At 41.7% G+C, this 21,479-nt stretch overlaps 1 protein-coding gene across 29 annotated transcripts in view; it reads left to right on the top strand.

The window, feature by feature from the left end:
* Nucleotides 1-21,479, top strand: part of TCF7L2 (transcription factor 7 like 2) — a 177,451-nt gene that overhangs the window by 111,785 nt on the left and 44,187 nt on the right. The window contains exon 1 of one of the 29 annotated variants that reach the window (XM_065067014.1): nt 17,272-21,479. This exon is cut by the window's right edge and continues 2,666 nt beyond it. The exons of the other annotated variants lie outside the window; for them this stretch is intronic. The gene's annotated coding sequence lies outside the window, so the exon portion shown is untranslated. Of the gene's footprint in view, nt 1-17,271 lie in introns of those variants that run through there. 29 annotated transcript variants of the gene reach the window in all.

Here is a 21,479-nt window from a genome sequence, read left to right as displayed (position 1 = left end):
AGTCAAAAGTATTTCAGAATTATGCCACACCAACTGTCTGTGTGGCCTTGGGCCAGAGCCCACCTCACTCCATGCCTCAGTTTGCCTATCTCTGCAATATAAATAAATAACACTTGTGAGGTATCACACTGTTGCCAAAAATAAATTATCATTGGCCACATGAAGCATTACTGATTTTATACCTGCTACGAATCTGCTGCAGGATCTCTGAGGAGGATGGTCAGCCCCGCAAGGCAGTCTGAAGCCTCCAGGTGAATGTGCTTTAGGGAGCGTTAAGTTGGGGTGTTCATGACATCCCACATCTGAAAATACATCTCACCAGGAACTTGATATTGACAGTAAATTAAGTTGCTTAAAAGTAGCACATCTCCCTCCTTGCTATTGCTTCCTGCAGGGCTGCATCCTGCAAGCCACAAGCCATCCTGATGGTGATGCTTGATTTAGATTGACAACCTCCTGATACGCCTAATACACTTTTTCCCTCCATTCTCTTAATTTTTGTCTGCCTGCTTCAGTTCAGGCCTTGCCTCGAACACGGATGATAACACTTGATTCTGGAAAACCAGTGTCTGATTCAGCTCAGCAAAGGGCAGATGCTTTGGCGTTGGCCTTTCAAGGGTGTGAGCGGGACCTCCTGCTCCTCCTGCATGGTCCACCCCTGCGCGCCTGGGCTTCCAGGCCAGCGACCGTGAGTCATTTGCAGATATCCACACCCACATCTGAAACCGTGAAGGGATCTGGCATGTTTGATAAAATAATATGTAGAACATTTTAACCAATATTTTCTCTGTTGTTTTGTTTTGGTTTTGTGTTTTGTTTTGTTTTTAATTCAAAACTTCATATACAATACACAGCACTTTACAAAGTGAAGAGTGAGTATGAGCACTTTCTTGTCCTTTAGTAGATGTGTACAAGTACGTACACAAACGTGTATCTTATATGTTGTCAAAAGAAAGGAGAAAAAACAAATTGCAGGCAGTTTTGCATCTGCTCTGTATACATACTTGCTGATATAAGTGTTTACTGCTTCTCTCACAGATAATCACTTCTTCAGCTTAGCTGACCGGCATGTTAGTGGCTGTGCACACAACCACAGCAGTTACTTGAAAAAGTATTAATTTGTTTTTGAGGCTTACATACTGTTATTATAATAAGGCAAATTGCATTTCTGGAGACAGGAAAACCGTTCCTCAACCCAAAGCATTTGCTCAGAGTGAATTTTAACTGCTGTCATAAGGTCATAAGTTTGTTTGGATACTTACTTATCACAAATCCAAAAATGCTATTGGAGCAGTTATTGCTGAACCATTTTTAATAATTCGAAATGGTTTGGTTGTACTTTATGATAGAGAGATGGACCCTGCATGCATTTTCCAGCATTAGTTTGTGGGATCAATAGGATAGTATGCATGGAGCAGTCCTCTCATAGTAACTCCTGTTCCTATCCCAGTACTAGAATAGGCTCAGCTTCAATGAAAAAGTTGTGCAACTTTCGACAGTGACCTCTTGGCACTCATATGTCTTGTATTCAAGTCCATGTTAGGTTTAGGAATGAAACTTGGATTTGAATGCAGTATTGGTGCAAAGTTTTGTTAGGCAAAAGCTTTTCCTTTCCTAACACTTGTGTGCCACTTGCCACTGAGCATCTTGAATAAGTCTGTAGAAGAAGAGATTGTAAGTGTTAATGTAGTGTTCTGGAGCCAAGGTAGTGTCAGTTAGAGCATATGGAATACAGCTCTTGTATGTCTCAGCTCTCTATTCTATAGAGCTACTGGAATGTATATTGCTACATATAATTCTTTTTATTTACTTAATTTTCACTGAATTCTTGAGTTGATGTACACTTAGACATTGACTTGTGGCTCATTAGTTTAAGTAGGTCTAATCTCCATGTTTGAAAGGTGTTTGTGCATATCTCCTTTCAGGCTGGTAGAAATTATATGTGGGCATAGTTGTCTTCTTGCTTAATGGTAGCTTTTCTCTGCATGGTGGGACTGTCTGCTGGATTAGCTTCAGCAGTGTGGGGATCTAAAGTTACAGGGGTCACTTGTTGCTGTGCAGATCAGTAGGTGAGTAGAAAGGAGAATCTCCGTATCACTTCTGTCTGTGATTTCATTACCTGGGGAAAGGTCTTTGCTTAATCTGATTTTGTCTTTGTTGGGCTAGCTTGTTTGGTTACTGACTTTTTTAAGGTGGGTTTGTTTCATTTTGGTATCGTTTTCCTCTCTGGTGGACAAGTTTGCTTATGAGCCTGTGACTGGAAAGATACCCGTTTGCTGTGAGCTGCAAGGTCTTGTGAAATTCCCATGCACTTGTCTCAAAACCAGAAGGCAACGTCATGCTGGTGACAACCTTCTCCCTCTGTCCCAGAAGCTATGGCCACCAGTGGAAGGAGAAGCCAGTGAAGGGTGAAAGGGGTTCCTGCTGGTCCATGGCTGCCCTGTCCTGCTGCATGTCTGTGTAGCAAAAGGATGCTGTGGCTGTGACGGCTGTCAGGTGTGGCAAACCACCACCCTGTGGGGTGTCAGCTGTAAAAACTAACCCAGTCCCACAGGCAGCTGGGCTGGGTAGATGATAAAATCGGATGAAACCTTGTGAATCCTCCCGATTTTCTTACCGGCTTCTGATGAGCATGCTGAGAGCACAACTCTGTCTCCATTACTGTGTTTTTTGAGACCAGGATCCTTCAGGTCATCTTTCTAGCCCTCCTGGCAAATCCAACGATGCTTTAATATGTATTTACACTCTTGAAAGCAAGCTTTGGCAGTCTAGAATATTTCTTTTTCAGGCTTCCTATGTTTCTGCTTCAGCTTTGATTGCCAGTTCTGCACACATCCATCTGGGCTGAGTTGGAATGTCATCTGTGCAGCTCTCATGGGATTCTGGGACTGACATAATGGTACCTTGAAAGAAAACTCCTGCTGGTAGTGCCCAGCCAGCACGGAGGTGCCAAGAGAGCAAAAATAAAAGGAACCAAGACCCAACTGTGTTCTGGCTTTGCCTCTGTGGCCGTGAGAGAGATGCAAATAGTGGAGAGCAACCACTGTTGGCAGATCCTGGGCTGAAGGGATGGATGTTTTCCATGAGTGCTGCTCCCAGGGACCTGACTGTCTAGGCACAAAGGATGGCTGTGGCCATCCTTCTCCTCCAGCTTGGGGTGGTTTATCTACTTCTGTATTAGCTTCTTGTGTTGAGGAAAACATTCATCCATCCAAACAGGGCCATGGGAAGGTGGTAAGTTGTTCACATGGCTTATCCTCATTCATAGCAGTGAATAAATAATGTTGTGTGAGGAAAGGAGGGATGGAGGGGGCAACGATCTAGCTGTGCCCATTTTCTTCATTAGACGAAGCCTGGTACTGCAGTCCTTGGGAGCTGCTGCGTTAGTTCTGCATGGAGCAGACAAAATGACACTGTGGGTGGAAATGGTGTCTGGTTTGTATTAGAGCAGCCAGAGCCCAGGGGAAAACCAGGAGAGAGGCAATGCAGGGGCAGTCAGCATGGCTGGGACCCTGAAACTCGTTCTGCTCTGCAGCGGCATCGTCCAGCATGCCGGGGAGGTGTCACCTCAGTTCACACAGGACTAACTGCACTGCTCTGGTCCCCGATTCCAGTAAATGGCCTCATATCTGAGATGGAGAAGTGGCAAATCAGTCTTGAAAATGACCATTCGGGGTCAGATGATGTTATTCCAGTGTTTCTAAGCCACCACAGTTTATTGTTCATCTTGGACAAATAACAAGGCCCTGAGGATTTGCCGGTTGAAGATGCGAGCTGCAGTCTCCTGGCTGTAGTTGACGCAGTTGCTCTTGCTGCAGATTTGTAGGACAGTCTTGTGGGGAACACTTAAGCAATGTGGTTAAAAAGCTACTGGGCTAACTTAAAAAAAACCCAAACCAAACTGTTGGCGGTTTGCAGGCAGGAAGGATAGATGGTCTTGTAATTTGCATCCACTGTGGGGAGTGCAGGCTATGAGTTTCAGGGCCTTGACCCATGAGCTGGCACTGGAGATGGCCGCCTGGGCCCACCATCGGAGCGGGAGAAGCTGCGGAGCAGGGTGGGCACTGACTCCGGTGCGTGACCTTAAACCAGCGTGTCGGGCTGTGGACTGCGGTGGTTGATAGATGGGCACGTGTCTTCTTCTGCCATCTCAGTGGGGGTATTAGCCCTCAGCAGAGGGGTAGAAGTGACAACCTCTTACATCAACCCAGCTTGAATTGCTGGAGGTTGTGAGTTAGAGCTGCTGTTGTCTGCTCTACAGGGTGTATAATTCATTAATATTATTTGGGCCACTTGGTAAAAACACAGATGCTTTCAAGAAGGCTAGCAGAATCCTTTTTCTTTTTTTCTTTTTTTTTTTTCTTTTGGTAAGTGGAGGTTGTGCTTTGTAGAGGTACCCACTGCACTCTGAATTCAGGCTCCTCTCCAGTAGAACGTGATTTAGCAAAAAACAAACACACACAAAGAAAATGTTACACATGAAGGAATCTTGCCGTTAACTCTGGTTTTGCCAGGCGCGGAGCAGGAAGAGAGTTTTTCCTTAACATTTTGTGGCTGTAAAATGATGGAGAGATAATCTCAAACCTGCACTTCTGTTACCAGTTTTAGCTCTGAAGCCGGTTATAAAAACTTGCAGTTCACTTTTAGGAAACAGAGTTGCTCTTACGTAACTTCCGCTGATAGTGGGGACAAAGAAAGACACAAAAGGTACAAGCCAGGGAGATCCTGCAGCTGGTTCTGGATGGAGCACTTTCCACAGTTTGCGCTTTGGCTGGGCTGGCGACAGGAGGAAGCTTGCAGGAGCGGTTCGTTTGAATTTTAGTGTGAGGGTATGGCACAGTCCCATTCACATGGTGAGCATGTCCGTCCAGGTGACAAAACTCAGGTGTCTGTAGTCCAGTGAGCGGTTGTTGCCTCCTGTGCTTGTTCTTGTGGTGGACATCGTCCCTACACAGTTACCTCTGCTCGTTCCTTACCTTGCAGCCCACCAGCTGTGACTTGTCTGTCCCAGAGTGATTTTCCCAATAACATCTGAAGAGACACTTTCCAACTTTATATCTATTTTTATCGTCTTAACTGGGTTCTGCCAATCAACATGGAAGGGAAAACAGGGCTGCTAATTGTGGGGGCTAAGTTAGGGTGCTCATGTATTGCTGCAGTTCCACCTTTGCTAGCCAGCCAGCAGCTGTCTGCCTGTATAATGGTTATAGAAACCTGACTGCATACTTAGTGAAGAGAGTGCTTATTAGCAATAATGATAAAAAGTTTCTCGTAGCTAGGATTCCCTCTGCTTTTTGTGAAAAATTGTACCTACAAAGCCCACTCAAGAGGTTGCAGTTGGTTTTAAACTCCCTCTACAGTATTTGAAATCTTATCAGGTCTGTAAACCTGAAAATAGGGATTGAGTATAAGCAGAAGTAAAAATGAGTTGGTTACTTTTGCATGAACTGCAGGGCTTAAACGAAACAGCAGAGGTAGTAGAGAAAAATAATTTCTCTGATAGGAGGTGTGATAGTAATACAGGCCAGGCCTGCTATGAAGAGTTTTGCCAGCACAGCTACATTGGTCAAGGATACAATGAAGTGTGGTTTTCATTTATTTTCTCTTTACACCATTGTAGCTGTTGAGGCAAAATCCCCGGTGATTCCATAGATGCAATTATGCCAGTAAAACTGCACTTTTGATGATATGGTTGATTTTGCTCACTGGAGGGCAAAATGTTGTGAAGCCCGGCTGGCAAAAGCTTGCTGATTTAAATTGTGTGTGCTCCAAGGGTAGAGTTTGACAAGGTTTTCTTTCAGTGCCTGTGCCAGCTTCAGCAGTGGCCCCCCCGTGCACACTGTCTTTGGGATGCAGTTTTGCACTCTGGTTGGCACAGCATCGGGCTGAAGGGAACGGCCTCACCGTGGCTCTGCTGGTGTTTCTGACTCCTGTCAGCTAACTCAGAAAGCTGTAGTGGCAGATAATTTGGCAGAGGATGGCTTCTTTTTGTTTTCTTTCTCTTTTTTTTTTTTTTTTTTTAAAGTTTTTTTATTAGTGTGTGGATTTAGCCTCCCAAACTGGTTCACTGTGCGAGCAGATGAGCTGTGGTGGAAACTGCAGAGACCTGCAGACCTGGCCTGCAGGCCATGCTTGGACCCATGGAGGCAGATGATAAACCGAGCTCTCATCTGTACTGCCGTGACTGGGAGACTAAATCAGAGAAGGGCTCTGGTTTAAAAATAACCCAGCCTCGAAGTAAACAGACTGATGGTCCTGGCCGGGGTCTGTCCCACCACCTGGTTCACCGTGCGCGTTGTCCACCAGCCGCGCTGCCAAGATGCAGGCGAGGGCAGGGTGCGGGGTGAGCAGCCGGGATCGGCTGACCTGGCGAGGCTGCCTGGAGAAATACGAGACCAATTATGGTTTTAGAGTACTTAGCTCACTGGCAGAGCACTGCTGGAGCAGGTCTATACTGGGAATGTCTCGCACCACAGTCTAGGAATGCTGGATTAGCCTTAATAGTCTTCATAGCGCAGATGGAGCTTGTGCCGTCGGAGCTGCATTTTTGTGGTTTCACACAGCCCATCTTGGAGCGAGACACTGCACAAAAGCGTGTCTTTGCAGGTGGAAGGATTTCTACCAGATCAGCTGTAGGAAGAGTCGTTGGTGGGTATTTTCTTTGTGGATATTTGAGGCTTCTGTGGGGCCCTGTTGCATGGGAGTCTGTTACGTAAATAGAAAGACATAAGACTTTGCATTGAGGACCGTATTACAGGATAAAGGCCTAAGACTGATTGAAATCAACAGCTTCCTCTAAAATCTTGGGCCCTAAAGAAAAAAAAAAAAGATGATTTTTTTAAATTTTACTTATACTAAAGGAGCAGAATTTGAAGTCAAAAAGTTAATTGGAGCAACATCAAGAGTTGTTGATATTCATGAGCAGTAAATCTTGGGTTGGGGGCAGTTCTGCTGTGTATAGTACAAGCTATTACTCCCTTTAAATGCTACATTTTTGTGGGGTTTTTGTTTTGTTTTGTTGGGGTTTTTTATTTTGTTTTTGTTGGGTGGTTTGTTGGTTTGTTTTGGTTTTCCAGGGGTTCTAATTATTTTTTAATTCAGTCTGTTCGTGAAGGTAGGAGAAAGTGAAACCCTTCTCTCTTTTGATAGCCTCCAGTATTTGAATACCTGCTTCTGTGAAATGCAAAGATGAATCCTTCACTTCATGTTGCCTTAAAAGACACGGACAAAATGCTGCCCTCGGGGAAAGAGGGTTGCAAAGCTTCCCATTCTTTGTTGGAGCCAGGTTTCACCCAAAGTATTCCCACTTCCCATATTTGCAAACCAAAAAATGTGCTTTAACCAAAAGTAGTTGTTGGGCAAGTTCTGGGCTGCAGTGTAGATCACCCCAGTGCATGTAATTTGGATTCTTTAAAACATTGCTGCTCGCTGCCCTCCACCCCATGGATCTGCTGGAGGGCTGCCACACCACTCCATGGAGAAGGGGCTGCCTCCCCGTGTCCGAGCCGTTACAGGTCAGGAGGGTACGTCAGTTCAGCAGGTGAGATGCCAGCAGATTGTGCTGGAGGTTTTTCTTACATCTGGTGGAGGTGCAGGGCAGGCAGCAGAGCGTGGGGTGGTCGTGAGCTGTGGTTGTTGCGTCCAACAGAGTCCACAGGCTGTGTGTCCTTTGTGTGAGGAGCCTCAGCGAGGGTGACTCGTCTTTTGCAAGAGCGAGGCTTTAAGTAATTTGTAATTTGCAATTTGCACAGCGAAGGCTGGAAGTTAGTAGAGATATGGGTTCTCCTTGTTTTAAAGGACATTTGATGATTCAGCACGCATATGTAAGCACACCATTCATTCGTGCAGATCTCTGCGGTTGTTGGGCATAATAGGACATGTTGGTATACTCTTTCTTGGTGAATAGAATTAATCCGCTGACACAATAGACTAGAATGTCTCTTGAGCCCTACAGAAGCTATCAGGTTAAAACAGCTTTATTCACTTTTTAAAAAACATTATGTAAAAACTTATTTAGAGAGTTCATTAAAACCAGGATTTCTTTGTCCTTGTGAGACGTTGGGGCTCACTAAGAAAAACCTATTGAGTGCGGGTTTATTTTTCAAGCGTGTGTTGTGTGTCTGATTCTAAAGTCTTTCTGAAAAATAGCTCTTTTGTTTATGCAGGAGCCACATTTCCTTCCATACTAATGTATTTTCTTTTAAAATACTAGTGAAATGCTGTGGAGGCACAAAGTTCCTCAATACGTGTATTAATCTTGGCATGCAATTCCATAACTGCGTCAGTTCTAGCTTACTGGCACTAGTTCACGCCTTTCAGAAAACGCATCTGAAGGGAAGGCTGTGGCAAGAGCATTGTAACCTGCTGGGATTGCTGCCGTTGTTCATCTTTCAGCCATTGGGCCAAACTTGTGCATGAAGGTTTGGTTGTTAGGTCTGGAGATGTGCCACAAAGATGCTTCAACAAGTGTCTTAATGCCAGGAAAAACACCACGATGAGTCTTGAAAAAAGTCATCTGACCAGGTGAAAATAGCTTTTGTGATGGTAATCTCTTGCATGTTGTTGCATTTGCAGTTAAAACATCCTTCTACAGCTCAGAAAAAGTACAAATTTGGAGAAAAACCAACCGTGTGACAATCTACTAAGCTAGTGTTAGAGGCCATAGCTGAGCTTGGTCTTTGAATGGTCTGTGCTGCAGAGGGGTGGGTACTAAATTCACTGACTGCACAGTAGTTCTTAGTGGGATTCCCTGCTGTTTCAGTGTATGAAGTGGGGTGACCTTGGGGTGTACCCTTTGGTGTGTGAAGCTATAGCATGACTTTCAGGAGGTCAATGAGTACTGTCTCCCTAACACAGGAGAGCAGTGGGCACCATCACATCGTCTTAGCTCATCACCTTGCATGCTTCTTGCAAGGTCAGCCTCCACCTGTGCCTAATTCCTCAGCAAAAAAAAAAGCCCCAACAGATGTCAGAATGAATTCATTTATATCTCTACATCACAGCGCAATATATTTTCTTATTACTGTAATTTGGGTCCTGTAATATATTTGCTTGCTTTTTTCCTGTAGCTGTTATTTGAATAGGAATATCATTAATCTCCATCCCCTCAGAACAATTGGACTTTTGGGGGAGGGAGGAAATAGGAATAAAGAGGATATTAAGTTGTTCTGGGATAGGGACTTTTTTTTTTTTACCATATATAAGTATTACACATCAGTTAAGGCTCAGAGCTCTATCTTATCTAGAGAAATTACTCCATTCAGCCTGGCTGTGGCAGGGTCTCATTATACCTTCTTATTTCCAAGACAGAGAACAGGAGGAAGATGTAATTTTTAAACTGAGTTCCTATTATTTGTTTGGGGTCAGACATGTAATTACTTTAACCGACTGTCTCATGGGATGTTAACTCCAGATGTGGGTTCAGGATCGTGCCTCAGTGCTGGCCAAGTGAGGCAGATTACATGGTCTTTCTCATGTCTTGTGTCTGTTCTGTAAACTGGGCATGCTGGCCTTCCCTGCCTGACAGAAACGTTGTGAAGATGAGTTTCTTTTAAGATGGGAAAATTTCCACATATTGGGAGGGTGGTTTAAGGAGGAAGAAAGGACCTTTGCAATGCAACCTTCTCAGGGTGGAATTACCACTTAGAACCTTTGCTGTTAGACATCTTCTAGCTCTAGACTACCTCCATGCTTCCTATGTGTAGATAAAACATCGGCAGAAATGTCAAGAACTGTGTCTTTTTATTAATAGTCCATCCAGTTCAGTACAGAGGGTTGATGCAAGAGACGCTGGTACTACCTCGAAAAGGGTTGTATTCCAGGTTACGCCAGTTTTCCTAAGGCTTGACAGCCCTGTCCCACCACAGAGAGCGCTGTTTTCTCTGGAAAGCCCCAAACACATTAATTTATTTAAAACATTTTTTTAATAATAATTTAATATTCCTGGAAACAGATGTTGCACAGCTATATTTCACCCCAGAGCAAAAGTTAGAGGCCAGGTTGTAAACACACAAAAAACAAAGCTGAAATAACTTTAACTGATGTTATAAAAGAAGCACTGAAGTTTGCTATTATGTGTGCAGATATTTAATATTATAACAATCGACTGCACGTGCAGTCTGTAGACATACAGTGCAGTGCTTATGGATGTGTGTTCCTCCTCTGGAAAACTGCTTTAGAAAAGATCCACCCCAGTCTTTATTTTGCTTTTCAGGTTACTTTTCAAGATCCTGGCTTACTGGTTTATTTTGGCTTGTGTATATTTATGTTCATTGTATTCCGAATAAAAAAATTCCAAGTGCATGTGGAAGCATCCAGGTTTTCCTGGTTTTGAGTTGAATTTGAGATGAGAACAAGTGGTAGAATTTGGAAAAGGTTCATATTCAGAGCATTGTCTGGAGATCTTCAAAGCCATGTTTAGTTTGGCCCATGTCTAGATGGTAGTCTGTAATAACACTTGTTTTCAGCTTGTAACCGTCATTTGGCTTGGACTCTCTGAACTAAGAGGCAGCTCACTCAGGATTTGAGTCAGGTTGTCTGAAAAGCTTTTACTTAATTATTTTTTTAATTAACAAGACACTTTCTGATTTCCTTCTTCTTCTGTATTTTACTTGGAGTTGTGGTTGTTCCGTTTTTTTAAACTTGCAGTGCATGTGCTTGTACAAATACAGCACTGATAGAGGGGAAAAACGGCAATACTCACTGGTAATCGTAAAACGGAGATGCTTTGTGGTTTTTAGGGTGTGGGGGTGAATTCTAGAAGCCCTTCCTGATGATGTCTCCTGATCTAGTCTGCTCCAGCATGGTCCACACTCACCAATTGGAGGGTTTGGATCCCAGTTCAGGGCCTCCTCCTGTGGGTTGTGCTGGGCTATTCAGCATAGTCTTTGTTCCACCTGTTGGAGACCAACACAGGCTGTTACGGCAACAATTGGACAGCTTTGAGTGCACATACAAGGTTATTATTTCCTTGCATTTATCAGTTGTAATGACCCAGGTCAGGCGATTTATACCGTTTCCTTATCAGCTGACCTGAAATGCTCCAGCTGGTCACTGCTTGTCATGCAACGTCCTGTGTCCTCTCCACCTCATCACTCATTTCAGTGTAATTCTACTTCACAAATAGCCTTTAAGCCACTGCACATGGTTCCAAATTGAAGTTTGCTTCCAATTTGCTAACTGATAAAGAGTTTTCCAGCTTAGAAATTCGTGCTGCGTAGTCATTGTAACTTATACCCGTAAATACGTACTCTTGAGACAATATATTCTTTGCATATTGATGAATGGATGTGCTCTTTGTGGGTGTTCCCTACTTCTTTGCAGTGATTAGAAAATATGTGATTGACATTAACATGGAGATCTCTCTTGTTTGCTGATGGAGATATATTTGAAATAAAACCAAAATAAAACATAAAAAAACAACCCTAAATTTATATAGCAAACATCTTTAGTGAATTACTATATTGCAGAATCCTGTGCTACAGGCATAAATTTTTCTTGTGTGTTTTTAGTAATTTTGACTATATCTCTTCAACTTTCAACCCTACGCCTATTAACTGTTACATCTGTTTAAAGCCAACCCATGAGGAGGTTCTCTAAATAACAATTCTCTAGTAATCCGTGAACAGCAATGCCGATTTTATCCAACATTTAGCAGTCAAGCAGGAAAACAGCAATACCTTACCTGCTTTGATTGACTGCCTTGCATGCTAGTTTATTAAAAGAAAAACAGAAGCCTAAGTTTGCAAAATGTCAACATCTGAACTGGTCACATAGGCATTTTCTTTATGCCAATGCTCCATGGTTTGGTTTGACTCATGTGCTGCGCCCCACTGATGAGAGCAGGCAGGATGCAACACTTGCTTCTAGAATCCATTCAGGAAAATAGGATGGAGGAAAAAGCAAGAAGTGTGAAAAATGAAACCATTTTACTCTTCCTCAGTCCTTCCCAACACCAGCTTTTTCAGCCAAGTATAATGCTTGTGCTAGGTCAGACTTTAAACCCCTCATTTAGCCATCATTTGTATTTCTGAAAAGTATTATTTAACTATTATATGGAAAGCTAGCAGGATTATAATTTGAAATAGAAATGCATGTTGGTTCCTTGGCTTTATAATGACATGTTTATCTGCACCTCTCTAATGCTCTCATTGCCCAAGTCTGCACTTTTGGTTAATACGTTTGCCGTGGAACGATTGTTTTACATCAAAATTGCACTAAAACAACAATATTATGTTGTCTGTGTAATTTGTATTCTCTATGCACCCCCCACCCCCAAACGTTTTGCTTAAATCTGTTTGTGTTCAGCATGAAAAGTGCAGTAATGGTGGTGTTCTCGGCACATATTACCATGTAGCTTCAGCACCGTTAGGTCCTTTCTGACACCAGCCCGTAGGTTAAGAACACTTCAATTGGTCTAATTTGCAACCTGATCAGAAACACTGACCTGGTTAGTCTTTAACAATGGATGTGTCTAATGATAACTTGTAGACACCCTTAGTGCGGGCAGCGATGTGTGTGCGAGGAGCCGGATATCGCCTCGTCCTGCGTCTCTCTGCAGCGGGATGCTTTGTCACTTCTAATGATACCTGTCCGTCAAGCCGCATTGATTGAAATGAAGATAAATTGAATTGATACAAACAGGAGCTAGGTGACTCATTGATACAATTAGGCTGTGGGAATATCTTAAGTGTAACTGAACTCTTTTTACTTATGTTAATTATTTGGTCTTTATATGGGAAACTTCAGTTAATTTTTTTCTCCACAAAAGGCGAATACAGCCATTTATTAATTGTGAGGTGGCTGTTGGCTTTATATGAGCCGTTTCTGGAGGAGAGGAGGTATGTTTACTGAATTTTCTTTAAGCTGTCAAAAGCCTGAAATTGATAACAACTTAAAAGAATCTAAACTGTTAATAGTTTACATTTATAATTCATCTAATGTGATAGTTTATAGCCTGGGAACCAAATATAGAGTGTAATAAAACAAGATATTTATTGCAAAAGGAAGCGTGCTGAATAATGAAACAATACTAATTGCCGTTTAAACACTTTTGAGATGAGCTCTGTTTCTGAGAGGATGTTCCAAGCATAAGAGATGAGATATTCTTCATAATAAGGATGCGAAAACCATTCAAAATATTTTCAGAAATATAGATAGGGTGTTCATCTGTGCCTCTTCTTGTTCCCTTTTTTTCTTCTTTATTTATTTTTTTTTCCTCCCTGAAAATTCTGGGTTTTATCTTATGTCAGAATTGATCACAGGAGTCAGTTTAATTGGGAAATTCATTTAAAATAGTTTCTAATTGGCATCAGAGAGTTGAAAGTTCAGTACAAAGGTGAGATCTAAGCTTCCTAATTAGATTGAATGCAGTATGACTTAAAGAATAGTCTTGATAATTACAGAATTTAATGCAAAATTATATTTTAATGGAAAATGGTGATTTTTACAATAAGTCCTGCAATTGTCATTTAGACTTTCATCTTACTTTTTAGAGAGGAGATAAATTTATTTGTGCATCTGTCTGTAAATTTTATGTTAAAACCACATATAGTTTTATTAAAAACTAAGACTATTACTGTTTAAGCTTTTCTTGTTGAAGCTGATAGGTCTGCATTTTGGATGTAATACCTTATTCCAGGCATTCTGGATTTTCTTACTGGGGTATAATTTTCTCTTGCATAGAATTATATTGTGAACTCAAGTTTTCCCCCCTCCCCTCCCATTTCGCCCCCCCTTCCAAGTTGTTTGATGCGGCTGAAATTGAAGGCTGAAGTAGAAGGGGCCACTTAAGTAGTGAAGGGTTTTTCTTTGTAAATAATAGATCAAGAGCACCGTAGCTGTATCTAATGGAGCCGTATGCAGCCTCCGTTTCAAGGACAGCGCGGGGTTTAAAAAAACATAACCATAGTTCATCCCCATCGCTAACCTGTGGTCAGTTTGGCTGCTGCTGTTGGCCAGTCACATGTTTTAATTCATCAGATGTGTTTTCTTTTTAATAAACCTCTGATAATATCAACGCATGAATAGCTGGGATGATCGCCAGGATTTCCGGACTGAAATGACAAGGGAAAATAAAATAGAAGGGGTATTTGGTAAAAGCTTTTTCAAGCCCAGGGGTTTACCTGAACACGGGTAAACTTTTCTTAAAACCAGCGAAGTTAAGGTATGTTTTTGCAGAAGCTGAGGTAGCCACCCCCCGCATTTCTTTGCCTTCTTATATTTTAATCTGATGAATAGATTTCAAAACATGCGCCTGTTTGCCTCTTTGAGTTGGACTTACTTAAAGGGGGGAAATATGGTTATTTTGCAGTAGAGTATTTCAGGTTTTAAGAGAAATAATTTAACGTTCCTTGTGATTTTGGAGAAAATCTTTTACGCTTAGCAGATGTTGCCCTTTTCTTTCTTTTTAGTCAAATTTCTTTAGCTTTATTCTTCCGACTGGATGCAATTTCAACATCAAAAATAAGCGACAGTCTATTATTCACAAAAACAAGACAATTTTTGTCAGAAACACAGATTTTAGAAAAAAGGTAAAACCGTGTTCCCTGCCTGTGGTCCCACAGACTTGTTTGAATGCGGCTGGAGACTCTGAAGCCCTTTCTCAGGCAAAACGCTCCTTTGCAATTGATTGCCAGGATCGGGCCCTAAATTAAGTCATATTCCTAGAAATTTCAAATGCAAAACAGAATTTGAAAAGCTGTTGCAAGACAAATTCATTCTGGTTTACACTCCCTTCTGTGCATAAAGCAGTGTCTGTTCCTTGAATGACACTGGTGTATTTGCTTGTAAAATAATTCATCTTTCTTGTGCCACTCACTTCTTTGCTTTATGAAATCTTGTAAAATCAAAAGAAGCAGTTTCTCTGGTGATTTTTGCAGGGTCTGCGTTCAAAACCCAACACAAATATTCACCGAGAATTTTTACATAATTATCTTACGAAGATTTATAGTTTACCTGGCAATATGCTTTATATTTTACTTATTTTGTTAAATCTACACTGATCGTGTGTTTCAATCTGCCTCACTTGTCTTTTAAACAATTGTAAATGCGTTCTGACTGATAATTTGTTCGCTTAAACCAAAAATCTTCTAAGCACAGTTTACAGTCATCTGCGGTAAATTATAGGGGATAAACCATAAGCTTCGCTTTGCCTTCATTCTGACAGTAAAATGTCCAAAATGGAATTTGGGTAGGGGGGGAAAAAAAAAAAAAGCTAGATTTACCATCTGGCATCAGTGTCTCACTATTTATTTTTTTTTTTTTTAATATTTTGCTGTAAAATAATAATTTTGCAAGACTTTTCAAGTACCAGCCGCCTTTGCTTCACGTCCAGCATCCCCCCACAAGCGGCTGAGCCGAGCGGCTCGTTCTGTGCCGGGTTCGTTTCTATGCGCGGGCAGGAAAACGCTGCGAGAGCGACGGAGGCACCTCGCCGAACCTCCCAGGAGTTCTCCTCCTGGTTTTCCTTCCCTCCGCCTTTGCTAGGTTGTTTCCACCTAGCAACAAAAAATACAGCAAACTCCTTCAACGTAACCTTTTCTTCCTTCCCCCTTTCACCTTCCGGCTGCTTCCCAGAGAGATCAGATGTGGAAAAGACAAAATCCTGGAATATGATGAGCCCATTAAATTAGGTGATTCCTACGATTTGCTTCCTCGCCAGTTCTCAGCCTGCTATTTTGTACTTTCTTAGCCAGTGCCGGGGAAAGAAAAAGGCGGCTTGACAGCTAATAGATACCCCTGCCATCAATTGCCGAGACATTTTGTCTTTTGTGACATTGAGGAAAAAACAAGGAAGGGAATGGAAGCAACTAAAAAATGTCAAAAGATCAAAAAATCAATGGGCTGAAGGAATGTGATCTGTTTATCGGGGTGTAGCTGCTCTTTCTGCTTGCATTAAGTCCGAGTGAGTGTCTTTGGTCGCCAGTAAACTTGCTTTTATTCACTCCCTAGGAGATGTAATACAAGCATGAAACGATGGCTCACAAAGCGGGCGCAGCGGCGAGGTAAATAAATAAATAAGTAGCTAAAGCAAGCCGGGGCTTCTTTAAAGACCACAAAAAGAGGTTTATCACCTTACTTCTTTTTTTTTTGCCTCGTATTAAACACGCTTACCTTTCTCCAGAAAACTTGTTGCTGAGCGCAGCAAATGGACCATGTTGTGTTGACACGGGTGTCTTGTTTCTGTGTTACCGGGAGGTTATTTTTATGTATTTATTTTTGAAAATGTCAATAAAATGAAAAGAGGGCGAGAGTTCAGCGAGCGGAAGTTCTGGCGGCTGATTGAATGCATGTGCTTGGCGCTTGACAGATAGCGTCAAGTCTTTGGTTGGACTTTCCTTTTGCTTTCCCGGGTAGGGAGTTGGGTTTGTTTTCTCTGAAACATGAAAAGAGTTGGGCGAATGCAAATGCGAGGCAGCTCCGGCTCGCGCCTTCCCCCCGCACGCCGGTAATGTAGTGTTTGCTGGGGTTTTAAAGTCGCTGGATATTGCATCGCTCGTAAATTCTTCACAAGCGTGGATGGAGCAGGGGGAGATGTGTGTGCGCGTGTGTGTAAGTGCTGTACCAGCCTATGGGAACCGGTGGAGCGGGCAAGGCGACGCTACAATCTGTTGGACCATTTTTTTTCCTCAACCCCTTGTAGTTGTTATGTGATAGGAAGTATGGCAAGGGCTGCATATTTTATAAACTTTCTATTAAAGTTGTGGCATGTTATCATAAAACTGAATTGCGATACTTTGTATTACACTCTGGGATTGAGAGATAGACATAGGATTAAAAAAACAATTTCTAGGCATTTCTAGATGATAAATTTAATTTTCTTTGCTATTTGGAGGTCTTCTTTGAAAATGCAATTGTAATGAACGCATTCAGAACTGGAGAATAGATTTACCCTTGGCTTCAAATAGTTGACGTTATCAGGCTCTGTCATTCGTTCCTTCCTATTTTCGGGCTGCTAATTGATGTTTTTGATGTCAGCAAGAAAATTGAAGAAAATGTCATGTGTGAACCAGTGCGGAAGTTAATAAGATTGACTTCGTTGACAGAATTTACAATGAGCGCAGAGACCGCATAATGGGACCGCTGCGAATTCGTGTGCTCTCTTTGGAGTCAAAATTGACACCTCACGCTAGGCCAGCGGTCGATAGGAAAGATGCAACATTTGGGCAGGTTCCTAATCTCAGGGTTATTTTCTCTTCCTTTTTTTTTTTCTTTTTTTCCTCTCTTTTTTTTTTTCCCTCTCCTCCTCTTTTACCTTTTGGTCTATGGAGCTTATTTAGTTGCACAAGCAGCTGTTTATCCAGAGGGCTACTGCTTTGGACCAAGCCAGAGCCTCAGTTCAGTCTCTCAGCGCTCCACAACAATGCTCATTTTTTATGCTGTTTTGAGTCTGAAAGCGAAAGAGTCTTGAAAAGGTTAGATTAAGATGTGTCTTAAGGAAAGCTATACTAATATTGGACAGGGTCATTGCATATGCTTGGGCTATGTGCAATAAAGCTGAAACGTAAATCCCCCTCCATAGAAAGGAAGGAAGCTGTGGGACACCTACCTGAGCTTTAAGCATAACAGAAGACCACAACTAAGCATTACTCTTCCTCTGGGCTCCAGTGTGTGTGCATCTATGCGAGCATGTACGTCTGCATGGGCAACCTCCAAAACTTCTGACTTTCCATTCCTTTTTTTTCTTCCTTTTTTTTTTTTTCCTTGGATAAAGTGGGAATTCAAACTTTTTTCAAAGTAGCAAAAGGCTTCACTGTAATAGTTTAATTTTCCAGTAATGTGACAAAGTTTATTGGATTTGTGTGTATAATTATGGAATGGATTAGCCGAGTTTGGTTCAGTGCATCTGATTATTTTCTGGCCTTTAGGGAAATGCGCTAAAACCCTAATATGTCCACTACCCCCAAGCGGTCTCTTTTTGAAGGCGCCGCACAAAATGTGGTCTCTACTAGCGTTCAGCCTCCAAGGATCTTCAGTGAGAGACATTATTCTTGGAATATCCAATTAATTCCACGGGCAGTGATCAGTTAGCGCTTCTTCTTCCTTTCTCGCCATTTGAAATGCTAACACAATGAATATTTTCTCATTGGTCTGCGTCCCTCGGCTAAGCTGTTGCCGCGGGCTGAGAATTTCATCGACTGATGAGACCAGAGGCTGCGCCGATAAAAGGTTACAGTACGTGATTTGCATGCCAAGTGGGGTTTGGTTTCATGAACTTAAAAGTTCTGTAACTTTTATTTGACTTTTTTCTTTTGTACATAGATGAGGGTCGTTGGAAATTTTTTTTTTCCCAAATTTTCTGTTTTGTTTCCCAAAAAAATCACTGAAATTAGCAGTTAGTGCACATTACAGTTTTGGTTTGGACCCTCTTAAGCAAACAGGTATGAGACAGGCAATATTTTGTACAAGTGAAACAAAACTAAATGTCTCCTCCAGTGAAAACTTAGGTTAAAAAAAAAAAAAGACTTAAAAATTGTAAAATATTTCCAAGCAGATCTGGTCAAGTCCAACATTTCAATTTTCTCTTGTAGCACAGTGTCGGAGTAGATTTGTGACTAGGCTTTAATACCTTCGGCAGTGGCAGGACGTTCTGTGAGGCATAACAGAATGAAAGTAATATATGTGGCTTTTGTACGTATTAAAAGAGGGAAATCTCCCTGTCTTTTGGGTGATGGGAGTCAGAGCAATGGGTTAAAATGACACTAACATGTTCCTGGAGAGTGATTAAGACAGGCTGTTTGGTGCTGGTTTTCAATGGTAAGTTGGTAGAAGTTCTTGAAGTATTAATTATGTTCCATCAAGCACGAGGAAATAGTCCAACAGCAAAACACAGAAGCTGTCATCTTTTGTCTTCAACGCCACGTTTTGCACAATTGCCTGTGCAATTCAGTCTAAAACGTTGGCCATGCCAGCTAAGACGGCGTTCCAGGACTGCACGATGCTGTAACCGTAGGATAAACAAGTCAATCCTAAAAGTTAGAGGTAAACTAAATTGAAACAAAGCAACTACCGCACGTCAAAAGCAGGCTTTTATGATTCGGTGAGGGCGAGGGAAGGTAGTGCTGAAATAAAACCACGCACAGAAGGTCTATGCTCTGTGTTATTCTTGACTTGCAGAATGTCTTAGATGTACGTTGTAAGCCATTGACAAACTTTGTTGGTTTAGAGATGTGACGGATGTATTTTCTGATCTGTGAAGTATATGGGGGATAGAGATAATTTTTTTTTTTTACATCCTTTTTTCCCCTCTCTCCCCCCACCCAAAAAAGAAGAAAAGGGATCAGCCTTCTGCGCGACTCTAATCTTAGAGGCTGGATAATACAGTCGGAGATTTGACATATTCCTACTGAATAAAAATCAGGAGACCCTTACCAAAATTGTTAGCGAAAGGGACTGGCAGAACTGGGTACAGAGAGCGGGGTGGTGTGTGGTTTCTTTTTTTTCCTCTTTTCCCCCTTCCTTTCCCGAGCTGTCTAGGAGGAGTAAAGCAGGTGGCTCCCCGTGGCTGACTTTTCATGACAACATGCCATTAGAAATTGCGGTCCTGTTGATCAATCCACTCGACATGACAGCTTTGCCGCAAGGCCTGGCTCTTTGAGCACCAGCGCTCTGGCTTTTCCCTCCTTTTTTCCTGCACTAATTGGTGAAAGTTTTTACTGTGCTTGTGGCATAGGAAATTCTTTTGAACATTGTCACAATCAAGTGTTGACTTCTTTAGAATTGCAAGTAGGTTAAGTGAGTATCAACATTAAAAAAAAAAAAGTCCACAAAAGGTATTACTGTCGAAATGTTATTAAAGTAAAATCGGAAAAACACGCTGATCAAATTATCAAAATGATATTTTGATATGGAGGAGTCAATTAAAATAACGTTCCTTTTCAACTTTGCTTACCCAAAGGTGCTACCATGTTTGTGTCTCAAAAGGCAGAAAGGAAGAGAGAAATTCAGAGTTCTTATTTTCTTTTTTGCTTAGTTGGAAGCACAGAACCGAGCTGCATCTTTCAGCTTAAATATACACAAATGTTTGCATCCTAATACCTGAAAATTTAACAGACAAAGTGGATTTTTCCGGTGATTTAAGAAGCTTTAAAGCATTATGCGGCAAATAAGATGTTTTAGTAAATTTTGCTTCTTAAAAGACAAAAAAGAAAAAACGTGAGCGCAGTGTTGAGGAGGAGGAGGAGAATAGCCGTGTGTTCGCACATAGCATGGGTGAGCTAACCGAGCGTTTGTGTGATTCTTCCATCCGAAATGCAGTCGGGAAACTTCTGTAACAGGTTTTGTGAGAAACTCCCTCAGCTGAAAACGGGATTATTGATGTTTGCAGATAAAAGTTTGTTAAAACGTTGAATACTTGTTGACAAACGTAGGTGAAGTTTCAAAAAATGTTTATCAAATAGTATTGTTAATGAGGAAAATGATCAATTTCTATTGAAGGAAAATATTTTCCTTTGGTGCATTTGTTTAAAATGTGCATTTAAAATATTGCAGATAGAATTTTTGTTCTTAGTTTTGCCGGTTGCTGTATGTTCATCCCTAAACACGAAATCTTTCTTTTTGCTGTTCATAAATCTAAGGAAAACCTTGCTGTTAGTTGATGAAATTTCAGAGAGGCGGGTGGATTTAAAATAATCTGTGCAACTGCACTACGAGGATGTGTAGAATGAACATGGGGAAGAAATCGGGAGAGAATGAGTGACAAAGAACGAGGCAAAGGGAGAGATAAACCGTGGAGGTGGCTTTTCTTTAATAATGCATACATAGCAATAGGGGACTTTGGATAGAATTCTCTCAGCTCTCTTAAACCCAGTATAAGGTTAATTTATAATAAATAATTATAGTTTTAGCAGCAAAATGAGACCCTGTGAAGCTGAGAGGGAAAGGCAGTAATACAGTTTTAAAAGCTGAACGTGTTCGTAGTTTCTGTTGCAAGTGTAATAGCTACGAGTGTATTTTTTTTGTAGATCAGACATCGACACCGAAAGAAGCATAAATTCATATAATTAATTTTGCCATTGTAAAAATCATTTGCTAAAATTTGCATTATTAACATTATCAAGTCGCTGGTTGGTGAGACATCAGACATGACGAGTGAGAAGGGCAGCTTAGGGAGAATTGGGCTTTAAACCCTCAGCAGATCGGAGTTAGGATCAAAGGCGCTTGTTTTATGTGGCTGTGTGACACTTTGAAGTCTTGACTGCACCTACAGCACTCATTTCATCAGGTTCACTGGTGTCTTAATAGCAGATCAATAAGTTTCAAAGTCGGAGAGTTAATTTGATACTAGTGCTGATGTGGTCGTGCTGGGGAAGCAGAGAGAGGCAGGCAGAGAACGCGAGCCTATTAACCGTCCTGATAGGGAGAGGTGTGTGCCCGTGTTGATGGGCACCCGTAAAAATCCAAACTGTAAATATTGACCTTAAATTTGAAAGCTCCGCGTACCAAAGGCGTCGAGGTGTTTACATTATTGAAAGAGATTG

The sequence above is a fragment of the Columba livia genome, chromosome 6 (assembly GCF_036013475.1).
Source record: "Columba livia isolate bColLiv1 breed racing homer chromosome 6, bColLiv1.pat.W.v2, whole genome shotgun sequence".
Classification (NCBI taxonomy): domain Eukaryota; kingdom Metazoa; phylum Chordata; class Aves; order Columbiformes; family Columbidae; genus Columba; species Columba livia.
This window is presented reverse-complemented; position numbering and strand designations above follow the sequence as displayed.